Raw genomic sequence first — 18,670 nt, forward strand, 5'->3', positions numbered from 1 at the left:
TGTAGGAGGTATGAATCTATACTCATTCTCATGTATTTGGTGGTTTTCTTGAATCTAGGGTTTTCTTATTCCTTCTTTAGCTTGGATTCGAAGCTTATGAGGTCCCAAGGTGGAATAATTCTTAGATCTGGACCTTAAGAGGTCCAGAGAGTCCCAACCATTCTGCTTTATGCTGTTCCATTGGAGATATGGATCTTGGTTGCCATTTTAGGAGCTATTTCTTCATATAAGGGCATAAGAGTGTTGCATGAGCTTAAAGTTTCAACCTTTATGTGATATTTGCGTGTAAGAAAGTCTGCTCTATAAGTTAGAGAAACAGATCTGACCTCAGAAGGTCATTTGAGTGATTCCATGGAGGGAACTCGCCGAGTCCATATGGGGACTTGACGAGTCGAGTCGGGTTGCCCCGCGATTCGTGACCAGTGGTAACCCGTCGAGTGAAAGGTTAACTCGACGAGTCGAGTGAGACCGTAGGAGGATTCAGAGGACAAGTATGGACTCGCGGAGTCACCTGAGTGCACTCGACGAGTCTGGTCAAAGTTGACCGTTGACTAGAGTTGACTTCAGTTGACCATGGGGTCTTGGTCAAGCTGATTCAAGAGAGGTCAGGGGGGTTAGAATGGTCTTCTTGTTGAGAGAAAAACTTGGATACACACTTGAACAAAAGTTAGAACAAGTATAATGCGGAATAGTTAATCTCAAAGGATCTAAAAGCTCAAGAATAATATAGTTAGATAGTTAGAGAGTTAGTTGCGGAAATGTAAAGGAATGGAAATGACAGCAATTGTTATATCAAGAAGACACTTAAGCTGATTCATAACAAGGAATGCATTCACTCCAAGTTAATAAGGAAGATCAAGCTTAGTGATTAAGTCTTAAAGACTTGCTCCAAAGAGGGATTATGATCAGCAGGATTATGATAAGATTTAAGTAAGAAGATATGAGTGAAGAAAGATAAGAGAGATAACTTCAAAATGTGTATTCAGATAAAATTCATAAGTTATCGGTTCCTTTTTCTTTTATCTCTCTCACTAAATACAAAGAGAGAAAGTCTCTATTTATAGACTTAGAAACTACACTAGATTACAACTCTATAAGCAGCCGTGCAAGGCATACTGGATAATAGAGTGTATTACATAAAAGACAAATAACGTAATCTAGCTAAGTTGACTGCTGTAGCTGACTCAGGTTGTTGATGCGTTTGTTGATGAACAAGATTGACTCCGGGTGCTGAAGCGGTTGCGGTAGAAGGATGGTTGCGGTAGCTGAGATGGTTGCGGTAGCTGAGTTCAAGAGGGTCACTTTTATGATTCAACAATTTCCCCCTAAGTGACCTCTTTAACTCCGGTTCAGCAATCAAGTTTGAGGAACTTGATCAAAATCCACCAGAACTTCCTGACGTTTTCCAACCATGTGATTCTTCTTGTGATCTCGAACTTGACTTCTGCGGTAGTATGCTTAGATCTTTCAATTGTAGTCCGGCAGATGTCAAGTTGTTTCTTGGTCAGGCGGTGCATGGCAGTCATAGGAATGAAATATTTGACGTTGTCAGTCTTCCTTTTGAATATGACTCCAAGTTTAGGGTAGTTTGTTGCGCCTAGAGATCTTTCTTGGAAGCCTTCGGAAGGCATTCGCACAGGTTGAAAAGGTGGGAGATCAAACTTCTTGAGGATGGTGGGATAGATATCCGCATCTATCTTGGCAAAGTCACAGACCGTATCCCTGAGAAAAGAGTTGGCTTTTTCAAGCGCTATCTGCATTTTAGGGTGCTTTTCTGATTTGTTTTTGAACACCCTGGCAATAAGGAAGATTTCTTCCAGATTCATACAAGGAAAGTCTGCCTGGGTGCGGATGTAGTCATGCTCCCTTCTGGTGAGGGTATACTGGATGTAGTCAGCCTTCATAAATTTCCTGACTTTGTAGTTCTTGACTGCGGATGGTGTGTCATTAGACCATATGTTTTCAATGGAGGAGGCATGTTTAGCATCAAAAAGACTAAGTCTCTCAAACTCCATTGGCAGTCTCTTGTGATCTGGAACGCTTTGGTCAAACTGCTCAAATACAGTGAAGTACTTGGCATTTGGAGAAATTGGTATATCCCAGTCTCTATCAGCAGGGGGTTCAGCATAAGTGAGGTGCGGTCTGTAATCTTCGTCTAGGAGCCTGCGGTGCGGATTGATCCAAGAATTGATCAAGGACTCATCCATCATGGTGTCAAACCCGCATTCTCTTCAAATTAACTCTGCCAGCTTGGCTGCTTTCCAATCATGCTTCCTCTGAGCGGTGGCAGGGGAGTCTGTGGTGCTAGGAGAAGACATGTTTTCAGCCAAGTTCTTGAAGTGCGGAGGAGTCTCTGGCTTTTTGGGAGTATCTTTTAGAGGTGAAGTGTGAGGAGATGGAGTATGTTGAGATGGTTGTGGTGGTGTGGGAATTTTTTCAGTGATGATGGGGGGACTCTGATGAATAGAAGTATCAGAGTGATGGACTTCTTATTCTTCATCACTTCCCCCTCTTGAGGGATGCAACCCCGGTGCTTCCTCAAGCCATTGCTTAAGTCCATCCACCTTGTTGAAGACTTCTTGGAATTGAGCTTTGAGAGCTTCTGCCAAATGTTGGTTGTTTGGAGTGGAGGAGCTGAAGAGCAACTTGTGGATTTCTTTGGTGAGCTGGAGGATCTTAGAGCCATGGAAGTTGGAGGAAAGGGATTTCTGCAGTCTGTTGATGGTTGCTTGAAGAACAGAGATAGTGGACTCATAAGCAGTATGAGTCTCATTTATCAATTTATGAGACTGAGAAGCTTGATCCGCGATGGCCGCTTGAAGATCCGTTTTAATTGCGGTTACCTCAGTGATGAGGCGTTCTGCTGCAGCCATGAAGTCCTTGTGGTCAGCCTTGCGGTTATTGTCAAGGGAGCGGATTCCCATCTCTACTTTGAGAGAGATTCGTTCAGCAGCCATGTGTTCCCTTGTTTCCAGACGCTCTATTCTTTCAATCAGTGACTGCGGTCCTGGAGTTTCTTCAGGTTGCGGTTGAGTAGGCTGGACCGCAGCCAGTATCTGATCGATTTTGGCTTGAAGGCTCATGAACTCCTTCCGGGTGACAAAATTCTTCTTCTTTTTCTTCTTCTCTTTAGGCTTGGAAGTCGAATGTTGAGAACCGCTGGACTCCTCTTCTTCAAACATCATGAGGTCATCATCAGAAGGGCTTGGCTTGTTTACTTCTTGGATGTCTTCATCATCAAGACCGAAGGTGGGAGCTGAACTGAGTTCGATTGCAGGTTCTTCGTATTATGATGGATTGACTGTAGGAGTGGGAGATGGAATGGGAGTTGGAGTAGGAGGAACTTTGGAGGTACCTGCAGCTGCATCTGAAGCTTGAGCTTTGGAAATTGTTTCAGCCATCTGATCCATCCAGTTCTGAATTTTTTGAATGGTGGCTACGGTACTGGCATTGCTGATGGCATTTGCCCAATATCTAGCCACAGACTGGATCTCCTATTCTTTCTGTTGTTGCTGCTTGATTTGTTGTTCCTTGCGGGCTTGGAAAGCCCATTGGAATGCAGCATACTTCTTCTTGTCTGACTCAGTTACCGGATTGTACTGTAACCAAGAGTCATTGGATGCATCATGGTCAAATCCTTCAAAGCGCACCGAAGTGTCCTTCGGGTCCACGGATCCTTGCACATTTGTGCTCACCGTGCCTAAACCACCTGTAAAAGATGAAAGCAGAGTAGGATTTCCTGAGCTTCCTCGGTCTCCTTGACCCGTGGTCAAGTGTGGCCTCTGCTCAGTTCTGGCATGGGCGAAAGAAGTGCCCTACGGGTAGGAAGGTGTTTGTAGTGTTTGGGTAACAGAAAGAAGGATGGAGCGCAACTCCTCTGGTGAAAAGAAATACAGTCGGGAAGCCCTGGAGACCTTAGGGCGTGAACCAGTGTCGTCCTCTTGGGAGTGCACTGGGGGGGAGTCTCCACGTAGTTGAGAATCAGACTCACTTTCTGAGTCTGATTGGAAAATGATGGTGGTATCGAATGGGTGTGCAGGCACCCCAAGGACTACTGGAGCCTGTTGAGAGGCTTCAGCATCGGTCCGGTCACGCATATGGATAGTGGTATCAGTTGTTTTTCTTTTCTTAAAGATAGAGATTGGATGCCTATCCTCATCTGAATCACTGCCAGATATGATTGGGGTAGGTTTTGTTTTGCGTTTCTTGGTGGGTGCGGTTCGTTTAGGAGCATCCTTCTTGGGTGTTCTTTGTTTCTTGGATGCCAACTACTTTCTTCTTTAAGAAAGATTGGATAGTGTAGTGGAAGAGGGGACTGCGGTACCCTCAGGGATAATGGCTGCGGATGGAAGAGGCGGGGTAGGAGGGTATGGGGCAATACCTTCTGTAGCCTCAATGTGGTCTGAGACATCAGCAGTCTCAAGACTAAGAGAAGAAAGGATATGAGTAGGGAGTCTGCGGATTGGTCCAAATATCGTTTGATCAGAAGAAGGGTTGTACCTTTTAAGATCCTTAGTGACGAAAAAGTTGATGTCACTACCCATGTCTATTCCAGCATCCACATGTAAGTCTGAGATGCAGAGTGACCAAAACCGTGCAAATGTGAGCTCGGTTGGGTTCTCCCTTGGGTGCTCTTTGGGAATGTATTGGAGGAAGTCGTCCCAAAGGATTTGTCCATAGTTTACGTCGTGGCCTGTGTAGATGCTCCATACCAATTCCAGTAGCTTCAGTCCCATGTTGTCGATGCCTCCGGTTCTGCCGGTTAGGCAGCGGATGACCAAATGACACACAAACTGCCATACCGCAGGCAACTGATTCTTTTTGAACTCACCACTCCCTCGAATTGGTTTCTAATACCCCATCTGGTAGAGTGCGGATGTAATATCTGCCATTGAAGGTGAGAAAATCTTGATGGAGGGGTGAACCAGAAGATTAAAGGCATTTAAGAACTTTTCTTTGGACAAGATGACCAAAGAATCGTTCATGAGATTGAGGTGAACTTCTTGGGGGTTTTCCATTGGGCGATATGCAGAGAATACACATTTGAATAGAGTAGAAACTGGAACAACGTCTGTAATTGCATCGAATGGACCGAACAGAGGGTGGTTCCTGAGAAACTTGATCATAAGCTTGATGGGAGCATTATATGAAGGATGATCTTCAAATATTGCTCTGAAATTACTTCAAGCGATTGTTGGAGAGTCGGAACCTGTTGGATTTACTGAACCTGAAGCCTTGGATTGCATCTTTGATGCACCTGATTTCACCATTGTTGAAGATTTGAGAAAAGAAAACAAAGTTCTTGAAAGTTTTGAAGGTTTTGAGGAATTTGGGAGAAAGAATCGATATTCAGAAAAACGTAAAGTATTGTTGGGGAAGAAGATGGGTTTATAAAGGGGGGTAAAAAGGTGTTTAACCCTAGGTAAATGGTAAGGATAGGGTAAAATGTCGATTGGGTTTTTTTTTTTTGGGGGGAATCTATGAATTTTGGATTAAATCTCAGCCACACATAATTAAAACGAGTTTGAAGAGATTTTGGGAGATTTCCAAAAGGGGTTTTGCATTTAATGTAAAGTCAGACGCATGTCAATACGTCAGGTGATCGAGGGGGTGATGGGAGAGGAAGTTGTAACGGATGGGACGTATTGGGGAGAGGAAAGGACAAATTAAGGATGAGTTTATTGAAAAACATTCTTTTTGTCATCATCCCTAAAATAGGTCTGATACAAGAATTATTCAGAAAGAGAATGTGACAGTTTCTAAAGAGAATGTTTTTTTTGTCTTTAATGTTTAATTTAATGAAGGATCATTAAATAGCACACAAAGATTCAAGAGTTGATAAAACTGTTGAGAAATTATCATGATGATCGCGGATGGAAAATTCATTGTAGTTGGAAACGTCATTGCGGATGGAACTTTCATTGCGGTTGAGAAACGTCATTGCGGATGAACAAGGAAGGACTGTAGTGAGAAACTGAGGAAAACACTTGTACAAAGATTAGTAATAACAGACCATAAAGACCCATGAGATACATATGATATATGGTTGCGGTACCTAGACAGCGGTACCAAAACCATCTATCCCATGTAATTCTCAGAACCGCAACGGAGGCCAAGGATGGTCTGCGGTAGCTAACAATTCAAAAAGAATTGCGGGTCTGGATTCATCATTCCTAACATTTGCAGGAAAATGTTAAGCTTTCTTGAGTCGAGCGCTTTTGTGAACACATCAGCAATCTCTTCATGAGAAGGGACAAATATGAGTTCAATATTACCTTTTAAGATGTGGTCTTTGATGAAATGATACCGTAGTTCAATGTGCTTAGTCTTGGGGTGCTGAATTGGATTGTGAGAAATAGCAATAGCACTTTCAGAGTCACAATAGATCGGTATCCGCAGCATTCTATACCCGTAGTCCATTAGTTGAGTTTTCATCCAAAGGACTTGAGAGCAACAGCTGGCTGCGGCCACATACTCGGCTTCTGCAGTTGATAGAGAGACACAGCTTTGTTTTCTTGAGGACCAGCTGACTAGTCTTTCACCCAAGAATTGACATCCTCCTGAAGTGCTTTTTCGATCGAGCTTGCATCCGGCATGATCCGCATCTGTGAAAGCTTGCAGGCTGAAGTCATTGCCTGCGGGGTACCATAGACCAAGAGATTTGCTTCCTTTCAGGTACCGTAGTATCTGTTTGGCTGCGGTCATATGTGAGACTTTTGGGTCAGCCTGATACCTTGCACATACACCAGTTGCAACGACAATGTCTGGCCTGCTTGCAGTGAGGTACATCAAAGAGCCGATGATGCCTCTATAAGTCTTGTGATCCACATATTCGCCTGAGGGATGAGCAGAGATCTTATAAACGAAGGCCATGGGGACCTTAGCAGATGAACAGTTGTCCATAGAATATTTCTTCAATAGTTCAGTGGTGTATTTTTCTTGATGAATGAATATGCCTTGCGGTACTTGTTTCACTTGAAGACCTAGAAAGAAATTAATCTCTCTATTCATGCTCATTTTTAACTTGTTGGTCATGAGCTTAGCAAATCCATCCACCATGCCTTCATCAGTCGAACCGAAGATGATATCATCCACATATATCTGTACCATCATGAGGTGGTCGCCATTTGCTTTTCTGAATAGTGTGGGATCAATCACTCCTCTCTTGTACCCAGATGAGACAAGGAATTCAGAAAGAGTCTCATACCATGCTCTTGGAGCTTGCTTCAGACCGTAGACTGCCTTTTCAAGCTTGTAGCAGTGGTCTGGGAATTTAACATTTTCAAAGCCTGAAGGTTGCTGAAGATAAACCTCTTCTTTTAGTTCCCCATTGAGAAAGGCACTTTTAACGTCCATTTGGTGTACCTTGACGTTTTTGTGGGCTGCGTATGCTAGAAAGATCCGGATAGCTTCCATGCGTGCTACCGGAGCATACGTTTCATCGTAGTCAATGCCTTCAAGTTGACTATAACCCTTTGCAACTAGCCTTGCCTTGTTTCTGACTACCGCACCAGATTCATCCAACTTATTTTTGAACACCCATCTAGTGCCAACAATGGAGTGACCACGTGGCTTTGGAACAAGCTGCGAAACTTTATTTCTTTGAAATTCTTCAAGCTCTTCATGCATTGCAGCTATCCAGTCAGGTTCAAGAAATGCTTCTTTGATCGTTCTGGGTTCTACCGAGGACATAAATGTTGCATAGTGACAGTGATCAGATAGGTCCTTGGAAGATCTAGTCTGGATGCCTGCGGATGGGTTCCCAATAATTTGACCTGGTGGGTGGTCTTTCGTCCATACATGAAGACATGGCATCAGATGATCATCAGCTGCGGTAGAGGGAATATCTTGAATGTCAGAGGAATCTGCGGTTGGAGATGACAGTTCCCCCTGTACTTGAGAACATCCTGCTGAGTCATCTTGATCTATTGGAATGGAATTCTCTTGAGAGTTGGGAGAGGTTCCCCCTGGGCTGCAGATGGGAGAGTGACAGTCTTTAGATCCGTTCTAGTGTCGATATTTTCTATGAGTTCATCATCCGAATCCGAAGATACGTTTGATGGTAATGCTTTTCTGCGGACAGGAATTTGAACAACATCAAGTACTGGAACCTCGACGGTTGCGGCTAGATCCGGAGTAGATCTTTCCTCCTCAACCGGAGAGGCGGAAGTATTGAGAGAGGCTACTTCAGATAGAGATGGTCCAGAAACATCAGCATGTTGTTGTTGAGCTGCGGGTGACACAAGAACTTCGGATAGTTTCGCCGTTTCAATAGGATCGAAAAGGTCCTCATAGTTGACTTCAACTAGATTCAAGGGACCTGAAGAGGCAGGAAATTCACTTTCCATGATTGCGGTGGTTTGATTAGATGGAGGGGCGTCGCGGATGTGAGAATCATCAAATTTCACATCGAAGCTTTCGATGATCAGCCTTGTACGCCTGATGAGCACTCGATAAGCAACCCTGTTAGTGGAGTAACCAAGGAATATGCCTTCGTCGGACTTCAGTGCAAACTTGTTGAGCTGATCTCTGTTGTTGATCACGAAGCATCTACACCCAAAAATATGAAAGAAGCGAACATTGGGCTTGCGGTTGTTAAGGCCCTTATATGGTGTTTTATTGAGGCGTTTGCACACGATACTTCGGTATTGGACAAAGCATGCAGTTGCTACTGCTTCAGCCCAGAAGTAGAGAGGAAGTTGGGCGAAGTTAAGCATGGATCTGGCTGCTTCTACTAGTGTGCGGTTCCTTCTTTCTACTACACCATTTTGTTGCGGTGTGTAGGGTACGGAGAAGTTGTGAGAAATGCCTTTAAACACCAAGAAACTGTTAAGAAGATGATTAGTGAACTAGGTTCCATTATCACTGCGGATGCGTCTAACTGGAAGCTTGATCTGATGTTTGATTTCTTTGATGAAGTTGATGAAGATCTGCGGTGTCTCTGATTTGAGTCTGAGGAAGAAGACCCATGTGAAGCGTGTATAGTCATCAACAATAACTAGTATGTACTTCTTGTGGTGGAGGCTGGCTACGGTTGATGGACCGCAGAGATCAATGTGCAATAGCTCCAGTGGTTCAGAAATAGAGGAGTCCATTATCAGAGGGTGACTTGCTTTAGACTGCTTACCACATTCACAAGCCGGACAGAGAGTATCGTTGCTAAATTTGAGAATAGGGAGACCGCGGACTAGTTCTCTAGTGACTAAGTTGTTGATGTACCGAAAGTTGAGATGAGCTAGCTTACGGTGCCATAGCCAACTGACTTCGGATACAGCTTTGGACAAGAAACACAATTGCGGTTTACCAATGATTAGAGAAACATCCAAAGGGTACATGGTACCTTCGGATCGAGATTTGATCAGGCAAGTGTTTCTATCACTCGTCATTACGTAACAAAACTGATCATCAAATTCAACACGATGTCCCGCTTTATATAGTTGGCCAACACTGATGAGATTGTGTTTAAGGCTTTCTACATAAGCAACCTTCTGAATGAAAAAGTTCCCCGTAGTGAGAACACCGTAACCTCGGATGACACCGTTTGCATTGTTACCAAACGTGACATTTCCACCATTGCATATAGGCCTGAAATCCCGAAGGTACTCTAACCTTCCGGTCATGTGCAAGGAGCAGGCACTGTCAATTAACCACTCTTCTTCTTGTTACTCCTTGCACAAAGCCTGAGAATTACACGGTTAGTTTAGGCATCCAAACAAGTTTGGAGCCTGAGACAATTGATGTGTTTCTGAGTGATGCATGGTCCGAGGTTGCAGGGACAGGTCTCTTGTCAACTTTTGAGCCTAGTCCTGGGTGTTTGAGTAGATTTGGAGTGTTGTGATTTTTTGAAAAAATACGAGGTTTCTGACTCTGACTCGATTTGACATGAGATAAAACCTTTTGACAACTACACTGACATTTACAAAAGGAGATTTTGTCTTTTGATCTAACACTGTGATTGGTCAGCGGTTTTAAGGATGTTTTGGATCTGTTACCGGTCCAAGATGGGTTATTCCAGACACGAGTGTTTTTGGGTTTTGAAAAAGTCTGTTTATGAAAGGTTTTAGCACGTGTAGATTTCTGAATTCTTTTTGATGGATTTGGTAAGATACCCTTCCATTTGAAATTTTGACGTGACTTTAAAAGTGTTGGAGTGGGTAAAATACCTTTCCATTTAGGATCATTTGAAGAATAGACCTGAAAAACATAGTTTCGAAAAGATTCAACTTTTGAAACTGAACTTTCCTTTTTGTTTGTTTTCTTGAAAGAAGAGTTTTTTGAAATGTAGTGAGAGAAAACAAATTTTTTAGGACTTTTGGATTTAGGAAATCTGACTTGCTTCTTGTTTTTTGAAAAAATTTGTCTATTAGAACCACGAGATCTGATTTCTTCTTTAAAAGCCTTTTTTGCCAAAGATTTTGGTGAACCGCAGTCATTGTTGTTCCATTGCGGTTTCCTGGAATTCTTGGAATGATTTTGAAAACGCGGAGTTGAGTTATCAGAGCTTGAGGATTCAGGAATTTGGGAACATTGACCTACTTCAAAATTTTCTATAGGTAGTTCATGAAATATTGGCAGAAGAGTTACAGTTCCTTGAACTGATGACTGCGGTAGGGATGACTTGACTACCGCTGAGTAAGTCTTAGATGGGACTTCGGTGGGACATTTGTGGGATATTTGACTACAGTGAGAGACACTGCGGTCTGAGGACAGAGATGGAAAGTCTTTTGAGACATCGGGGCCCTCAACAACAATCTCTTCGTCAACTACGGATGAGGTTTGAGAATTTGGATAGATGGTGCCACAGATAGGAATTTGATCACATGTGTGACCCGAAACTTCCGGCACAATTTCCTCAATGACACAATTATTGCTTAAGTAGTGCAGTCTACCGAAGTGAGTTTTAATATCTTCGGGAAAAGTCTTGTCGTTGACAGGGAAATGAAATTCTCGGTCTGGAGGGACATATAGTCTGTCTTTGTTGAACCGGGGTGAGGAATCCATTGAGGTAGGATATCCATTTGACCAACCCCAATTGTATGTATTGTCCACGGTTCCATTGTTTACCAAATTTTCAATAGCTTCACTTTTATTAAACAGTTTTTCAATTAAGAGATTTAAGCGTACAATTTCTCTCTGAGCTAAATCTCTCTGGTTCAAAGCTATCTCTAATTGGGTTTCACTTAACATTCTTGCATCCTTTTCTAACTCTAGGTCCTTCTCTAACATAGCCATCTTAAGTCTTTTGTTATCCCGTCGTCCTCTCACGTGGAACATCTCTTGGGACGCAATGTTCTTCTCATCTAAGGCTTTATTATAGTCTGTAAGGACGGCAACACAAGTGTCATTAAGATCATCTATATAAGGCTGACAGTCATGCATGCTATAGTTTAGAGTTTGCATCATGAGTTTTACCTGTTCGACGATGCTTAGTGTTCCATCCTTTGCCATGTAGCAGTAGTTCTTGTTCAACATTGTAGACTCATCATCATCCGCAGTGGCCAGCATGCAGATTTTCGCTTTTCCTTTGACAGTGCTGATGGCCTCATCTTCGTCTCCGGATGACCAGACTTGATGGTCTGTTTTGACATGGGCCACGTATGCCCTTGCCTTTTCAGCTTTTTCTTTGTCTTCCAACTCTTGAGCCATTTTAAGGTAGAATGCTCTGTCTTTTACTACATTGGCCTTACAATCTTGTGCAAAGTGATTCTCTTTGTTGCTTTTGTGACAAATTACAACATCAGTCTTGTCTTCTGAAGGAGTACCAGAGTCAGTGATTTGAGGAGACTGCGGTACCTCCTTTGGTTGAATATTCTGAGATTGCAGTGGTGGATGAGAACTTTTGGGAAATCGAGAGTAGTTATTCTGAGAACCGAAGTTACGGTTGAATGGAGGTTTGTTGAACTGCTGATTCTTGCGGAAGGAAGGAGGTGGTAGACGGTTGAACTGTTGGCTAACCAGAGCAATAGCCTTCTGAAAATCTTCTTCATCATCATATTCAGAATCCGCTTCGTATGAATACGGTAGAGTGTCATACGAGGAAGGATAAGGTGACTGCGGTGGACCTTGTGCTATGAGAGCAAGTGGTCCTCCGAAGTCAGCACCGTCTTTGAGTACGGTGGATTCTTGAGCTTGCAGCTCTCCATAGAGCTTGTAAAGTGACAGGGAGTGAATCTTTCTATCGCCTTGGACTATCATCTTGGCCGTAGTCCAATGTCTGCCCAAACCATTAAGAAACTACAGATTGATTTCATGGTTACTGCGGATGGTGTCCGCATTGGATAACTTGGTGACTATCAGGTTGAACCTTTTGAAGGAGTCTTCCAAACTTTCTCCAGTATGAGCTTTGAAGTTGTTGAACTCGTTGAGTGCGGTGGTAAGCTTCTTATCTTGTGCTTGTTCCGAGCCTTCGTACAGGTTTTTGAGAACATGCCAGATCTCTTTCGCTGATTTGCAATTTATGATAATATCGAAGTTGTCAGGAGCAACTCCGCAGGAGATTTCATAAAAAGCAACAACATCATTTTCCATTTTATCGAGATCATCCTTAGTGGGACGGCTCATGGCTAGTTGACCTCCTCCTAGCCTGGTTGCAACGCCGTCAGTTTGGACTGGTGTAAGGACTGGAACATGTGGTCCTTCTTCTATGGATCGCCATACATCTCTACCCAGTCTTCTCAAGTACCTTTCCATTCTTTGTGACCAGTGATGATATTCATTTGCGACTAGTATTGGGGCTCGGTTAGAATCACCGACACTGTTGGAAACATTTAGAGATAATGATTGTGCCATTTGAAATTGTTTTTTTTTTTGTTTTTGAAGAAATGAGCTTTAGTGGTATAGAAGGCTCTTTGAAAAATCAGAGTTCCGTTTTCAAAAAGCAACCACTTTGGCTCTGATACCAATTGTTGAGAGAAAAACTTGGAGACACACTTGAACAAAAGTTAGAACAAGTTTAATGCGGAATAGTTAATCTCAAAGGATCTAAAAGCTCAACAATAATATAGTTAGATAGTTAGAGAGTTAGTTGCGGAAATATAAAGGAATGGAAATGACAGTAATTGTTATATCAAGAAGGCACTTAAGCTGATTCATAACAAGGAATGCATTCACTCCAAGTTAATAAGGAAGATCAAGCTTAGTGATTAAGTCTTAAAGACTTGCTCCGAAGAGGGATTATGATCAGCACGATTATGATAAGATTTAAGTAAGAAGATATGAGTGAAGAAAGATAAGAGAGATAACTTCAGAATGTGTATTCAGATAAAATTCATAAGTTATCGGTTCCTATTTCTTTTATCTCTCTCACTAAATACAAAGAGAGAAAGTCTCTATTTATAGACTTAGAAACTACACTAGATTACAACTCTATAAGCAGCCGTGCAAGGCATACTTGATAATAGAGTGTATTACATAAAAGACAAATAAAGTAATCTAGCTAAGTTGACTGCGGTAGCTGACTCAGGTTGTTGATGCATTCGCTGATGAACAAGATTGACTCCGGGTGCTGAAGCGGTTGCGGTAGAAGGATGGTTGCGGTAGCTGAGATGGTTGCGGTAGCTGAGTTCAAGAGGGTCACTTTTATGATTCAACACTTCTACCCATTATTAGAGATGAGAACAAGAGAAAGTATTAATTAGAGATGTTTGCCTTATGTGTTAGGCGGAGGCTCGATCGAGGTTATCAAGCCAGAAGGTTTACTAGACATCATGAGACGTGAGTCTTCTCACTATACTGTACCTGGAAGGGTACCTATGTGTGACCGGAAGGTCTTGTATGCTATGAGATGTATGTGTTATATGAGGTTATGTGATATGTATGTACTATGTATGTCATGTATGGTAAGGACCGGAAGGTCAAGATGATATGGACCGGAAGGTCAAGATGTCATGGACCGGAAGGTCGATGCGGGTAGGACCGGAAGGTCTACCAGGATTCGGGACGGAAGTCCCCTGAGACACTTGGATCGGAAGATCCCACAGAGTTATGGCCTGGAAAGGCGTATGTGGTATTTGGGGAACTCACTAAGCATTTATGCTTACAGTTGTTGTGTTATGTGTTTCAGGTACTAGCGAGGATCGCGGGAAGGCGTCGGCATGGTCTGTACACACTGATGAAGATTTATGTACTTGAGATTTTGGGGTTGTTCATTGAGATATTATGTGATACAATGGGTTTTGTTATGAATGAATTATGTTTTAAAAATGAAAAATTGTTTGAAAATTTACGTCGTTACAAGTTGGTATCAAAGCCTTGGTTTGAGGGATTCGGATGCACCTTCGGTTGTATCTGAACTCAAAATTAGGATTTGAGGAAAATTTTCAGAAAAGAAGCAATTTTTCTAAAAGAGTAAAAGATTTTGAGAAAGGCAGAACGAAGCAGTGTGTACGATTAGCTAGCGCCCGAACGGTGATTTCCCAAAATACCCTTACATTATGTGTTATGAGATATGATATGATATGTTATGCATGCTAGAGTAGGCTAGGTATTCATATTAGGACTAGAGTGGCCTGATTTGTGATGCCTTAGCCTAGGAGATTACTGTTGCTTTGAGATGCTTCGCGAGTGAGTAGGTTGCAGTGAGGAGCTTATGAGAAGTCTACCGAAGGGTAGCCTATGCTTAGCGAGATGTAGAGTACTTGTGATCTGGAATCCTAGGAGAAGGACTTGGAATGAATGCTGATGCGGTGTGGAAGGTAGTATTAGGCCCATACTACTGAAAACACCGGATCAGTGCGCAGTCCAAGTAGGAATCCTTAGGGTACTAAGGAACAAGTAGGGCTGAGTTATCGAGTGCGAGTACACTCGAGTGAGTCTCTGATATTTTTTTTATGTTATGACATCGTGGTTGAGACATTCCACAGACCTGAGACGAGCGGCGTGAGTGACGAGGAGCTTCGTCAGATGATCCACGATGAGGTGGCAGCGGCCATTCGAGCTGAGATTTCGGAGATGTTTGGGTCTATCAAGACCACATTGATTGAGACTTTTGATGAGCGGTACGCAGCGGTGACTGAGGATGCGGCTGCTGTAGCTACTGCAGCTGTGGTTGCTGCCAGGCCTCAGGGAGGTGACTCGTTGTTGTTTCGAGAGTTCAGCAACACGAAGCCACCAGAGTTTGATGGGACGCAAGATATGATTGTTGCGATGAGATGGATTTCTGATATCGAGGGATGCTTCTATACCTGTTCGTGTCCGGAGCATATGAGGGTTCGATTTGCACTGAAACAGTTTCGCTTGGGGGCGAAGGACTGGTGGGAGTTCATGGCGGCGAACTTCACTCTTGCATAGATTTCGGAGGTGACCTGGGAGAGGTTCACCACCATGTTCAGAGACGAGTATGTTCCCCCGGTGGAGCGGGAACGGTTGGCACAGGAGTTCTTGTCCCTCAAGCAGGGGACGAAGTCCGTGACTATGATTACACGGATGTTTCAAGAGAGGGCGTTGTTTTGCCCTGAGCACGTGTCGTCTGAGCAGGCACGCATGAGACGGTATTTGAGCATTGAGAAGTGATGTCATGGTTCGAGTACCATGATAAGTAGCAGATTGAGAAGTGATTTCATGGTTCAAGTACCATGATAAGTAGCAGATTGAGAAGAGATGTCATGGGTCGAGTCCCATGAGTTGTAGCAGGCCGAGAGTTGATGTCATGGGTCGAGTGCCATGATTTGAGGTGGATTGAGAAGAGGGAACGTGGTTTGAGTATCATGACATGTGGCGGTTAGTGTTATGGTTTTTACCAATTATTCCGTGGGGATTGTCTAGACTAAGATCGAAGTGAATGAGTGTGGGGCCAGAAGGCCATGATGAACAAGTTTTAGTGGAGAATCCCTTGAAAAGGGAAATCGAGTGAGCTCCGAGGGATTATGGGTGATATGCCAGTTGGAGTCACAAGACTCAGGGATGAGTAGGGATGATGCGTTATGGGAGAATACGGTCTGGGCTGGGCGACAGGCCGATAGTGGAGAGGTCACTTTTTGTGACCCGAGTGGTGCTATATCCGTTTCCTGTGGGAGACATAAGAGGTGTTGAGATTTCAGTTTTTGAGTTGGGGGTGAGCCCTGTGGGATTACACGGATGGTGATCTTCAAACAGAGTATGTGGCAGTAGGTCTGCCGCGAGGTAAAGATATAGCTTGAACAGGTCGTCAGTGGGGACTGAGATGGTCAAGGACCAGGAGACACCCTAATTGAGTATAGTAGGGCATGTGTTAGATGCAACGTCGGATGATCAAGAGGAGTATATCAGGGCGGTGGCCCTTATTGTCTTTGATAGGTATTAAGAGTGGAAATATGGTTTCTGCTCTTATGATAAGTGACGTTATGGAACGTTGGTTGAGGAGTCGATGATAAGGAGTACGGTATATCATTACTTCCAGACTAAGAGTCAGGGTTAATACCGGACGGTTGGGAGGTCCGGTGATGGACTGGTGTGAGATTCTAAATGACTAAAGGCAGTCATGGTAGGAAGTTCTGAGGATTTCATATGAGTTTCAGGGCATTGGAGTTGCTCGATCACTATCAGGAGATCATCGAGCATTGTGTAGCACCTTCCAGGAGTTGGTGCGATGTTAATGGTGGAAACAGTCTGTGGGATAGATTGCTGGTGCGCCGATTGGGGTTGGTTCGAACCCTAAGTGGGGGAGAACCGGGTATTTTATTGAGGGGATTAGAGATTCGATCGAGAATGGTTAGAGATCTAGATACGGGGAGATCGGCAGTGTGAACTCATGAGCCCATGGTTATTGGTGATTGAGACGAGGTGCAGAGAGAGATAATGAATGTGTTATATTTAAAAAGGATGAGTGTCTCCATGGCAATTGGCCGTTGGTCGGAGACCTTGGGGTGAACGGAAATTCTTCGAGGTCAAAATGGTGAATTCGAGATGGTTGGCTCGTAGGGTGAGTTCGACGGTTGAGAAATTTTGGTTCAATAATGGGGCTATTATTTAGCTTGAGAAGGGCAGAAGATTAGACAACCAATTTCAGGTTGTGGATCAGGAAGATCAGTGGATGAGATGAGATGTCGTAAGGTTCTATGGTGGTGTATCGAGGTATCCGAATTTAATGCATTGGATTTCGGATAATTTTGAGTCTTGAGTGGAGACGGCAAGTAGTAGGTCAAACATCTACGATTCCAGTGGGAGTCGTTTCGGTTAATGACAGAAAGTGAGATTGTCCAAGAATATGGATTACAGCAGAGAAGGGTCTTTTATTATGGCGATTGCCGCCAGATATAGTGATGCATAATTTGGGTAAGTGCGCACCTATATATGATTGGTCCGCGGAGGGTGTAAGTCAGTCAGAGGTTGTTGTGATGCTACGGGAAGCCGTAGTACTCACTGGTCAGAGGTTGTGGTGATGCTACGAGAAGCCGTAGTACTGACTAGTCAGAGGTTGTTGTGATGCTACGGGAAGCCGTAGTACTCACTAGTCAGAGGTTGTTGTGATGCTACGGGAAGCCGTAGTACTCACTAGTCAGGGTTGTTGTGATGCTACGGGAAGCCGTAGTACTCACTAGTCAGAGGTTGTTGTGATGCTACGGGAAGCCGTAGTACTCACTAGTCAGAGGTTGTTGTGATGCTATGGGAAGCCGTAGTACTCACTAGTCAGAGGTTGTTGTGATTTTACGGGAAGCCGTAGTACTCACTAGTCAGAGGTTGTTGTGATGCTACGGGAAGCCGTAGTACTCACTAGTCAGAGGTTGGGGTGATACTGCGGGAAGCCGTAGTACTCACCAGTCAGTTAGAGGTTGTGGTGATACTGCGGGAAGCCGTAGTACTCACCAGTCAGTGAGAGGTTGATGTGGTGCTACAGGAAGACGTATCACACACTAGTTAGCGAGAAGTTGTTATGATAAAGTACTCTTTGATCAGAGCATGGCGCATAGAGTTTTAGGAATGGGGTGGCCCTGATGGGCGAGTTTTTGGGAACCTGGTGGTCGGACCAGGGGCGAGAGCGGGGTCTCCTCAATGTTAGGGGATCATTATGTTCTGAGTAAGGTGTGATCATTGCAATCCGAAAGAATGGGATAAGTGAGGTACGCATGGGGCGCGGGAAAGGAGTTCTGAGTTGAGTGCTTCGTTGGGACGAGTAGTTCCAACTCTGGGTCGGACCAAACTCCCGAGTTTGAGTTTGGCTCTAGTGGTGCTTTGGATAGGAAGGATGAGGTTTTGGACTCTGAGGTGGGTTCCATGTTGAAGAGTGTTGTTTGTCATCTGATGTCTTTGACCTGTGTCGGTCACTACTCGGATACGGGAGGTACCGCAAGTTGCATGGAACTATGAGTATCAGATGACAGAGGTCGGGGTTGAGTCGATCTTCAGTTGGGAAGGTAGCATTCGCTTAGGGTTAAGCGGACTTCATTACTCGAGGGTCACATTGGGCCGATGTGGTTAGTAAAAAGGAAACCATAAAGACGGTTGGGATAATGCAACGGATGACCCTGGAGGTTCAACTATTAGGTCGAGATCAGACCTGGTACTCGGTGTTAAAAAGGGATACGAGGAATGGAGCTGAGGGTTTTGATTTTTTTGATGTCTGAGGATACTTCAGAGCGAGCACGATTATTCCTTAGGGTTTGAGGGTGGAGAGTTGATAATTCTTTGTTCGGTTAGGTTCCGATAGCAGTTCAGTGGATGATCCCTGCTGGGACGTGAACCCTCCTGTTTCTTG

This window comes from Lactuca virosa, chromosome 3 (assembly GCF_052849685.1).
Source record: "Lactuca virosa cultivar CGN04683 chromosome 3, Lactuca_virosa_CGN04683_v6, whole genome shotgun sequence".
NCBI classification, from domain to species: domain Eukaryota; kingdom Viridiplantae; phylum Streptophyta; class Magnoliopsida; order Asterales; family Asteraceae; genus Lactuca; species Lactuca virosa.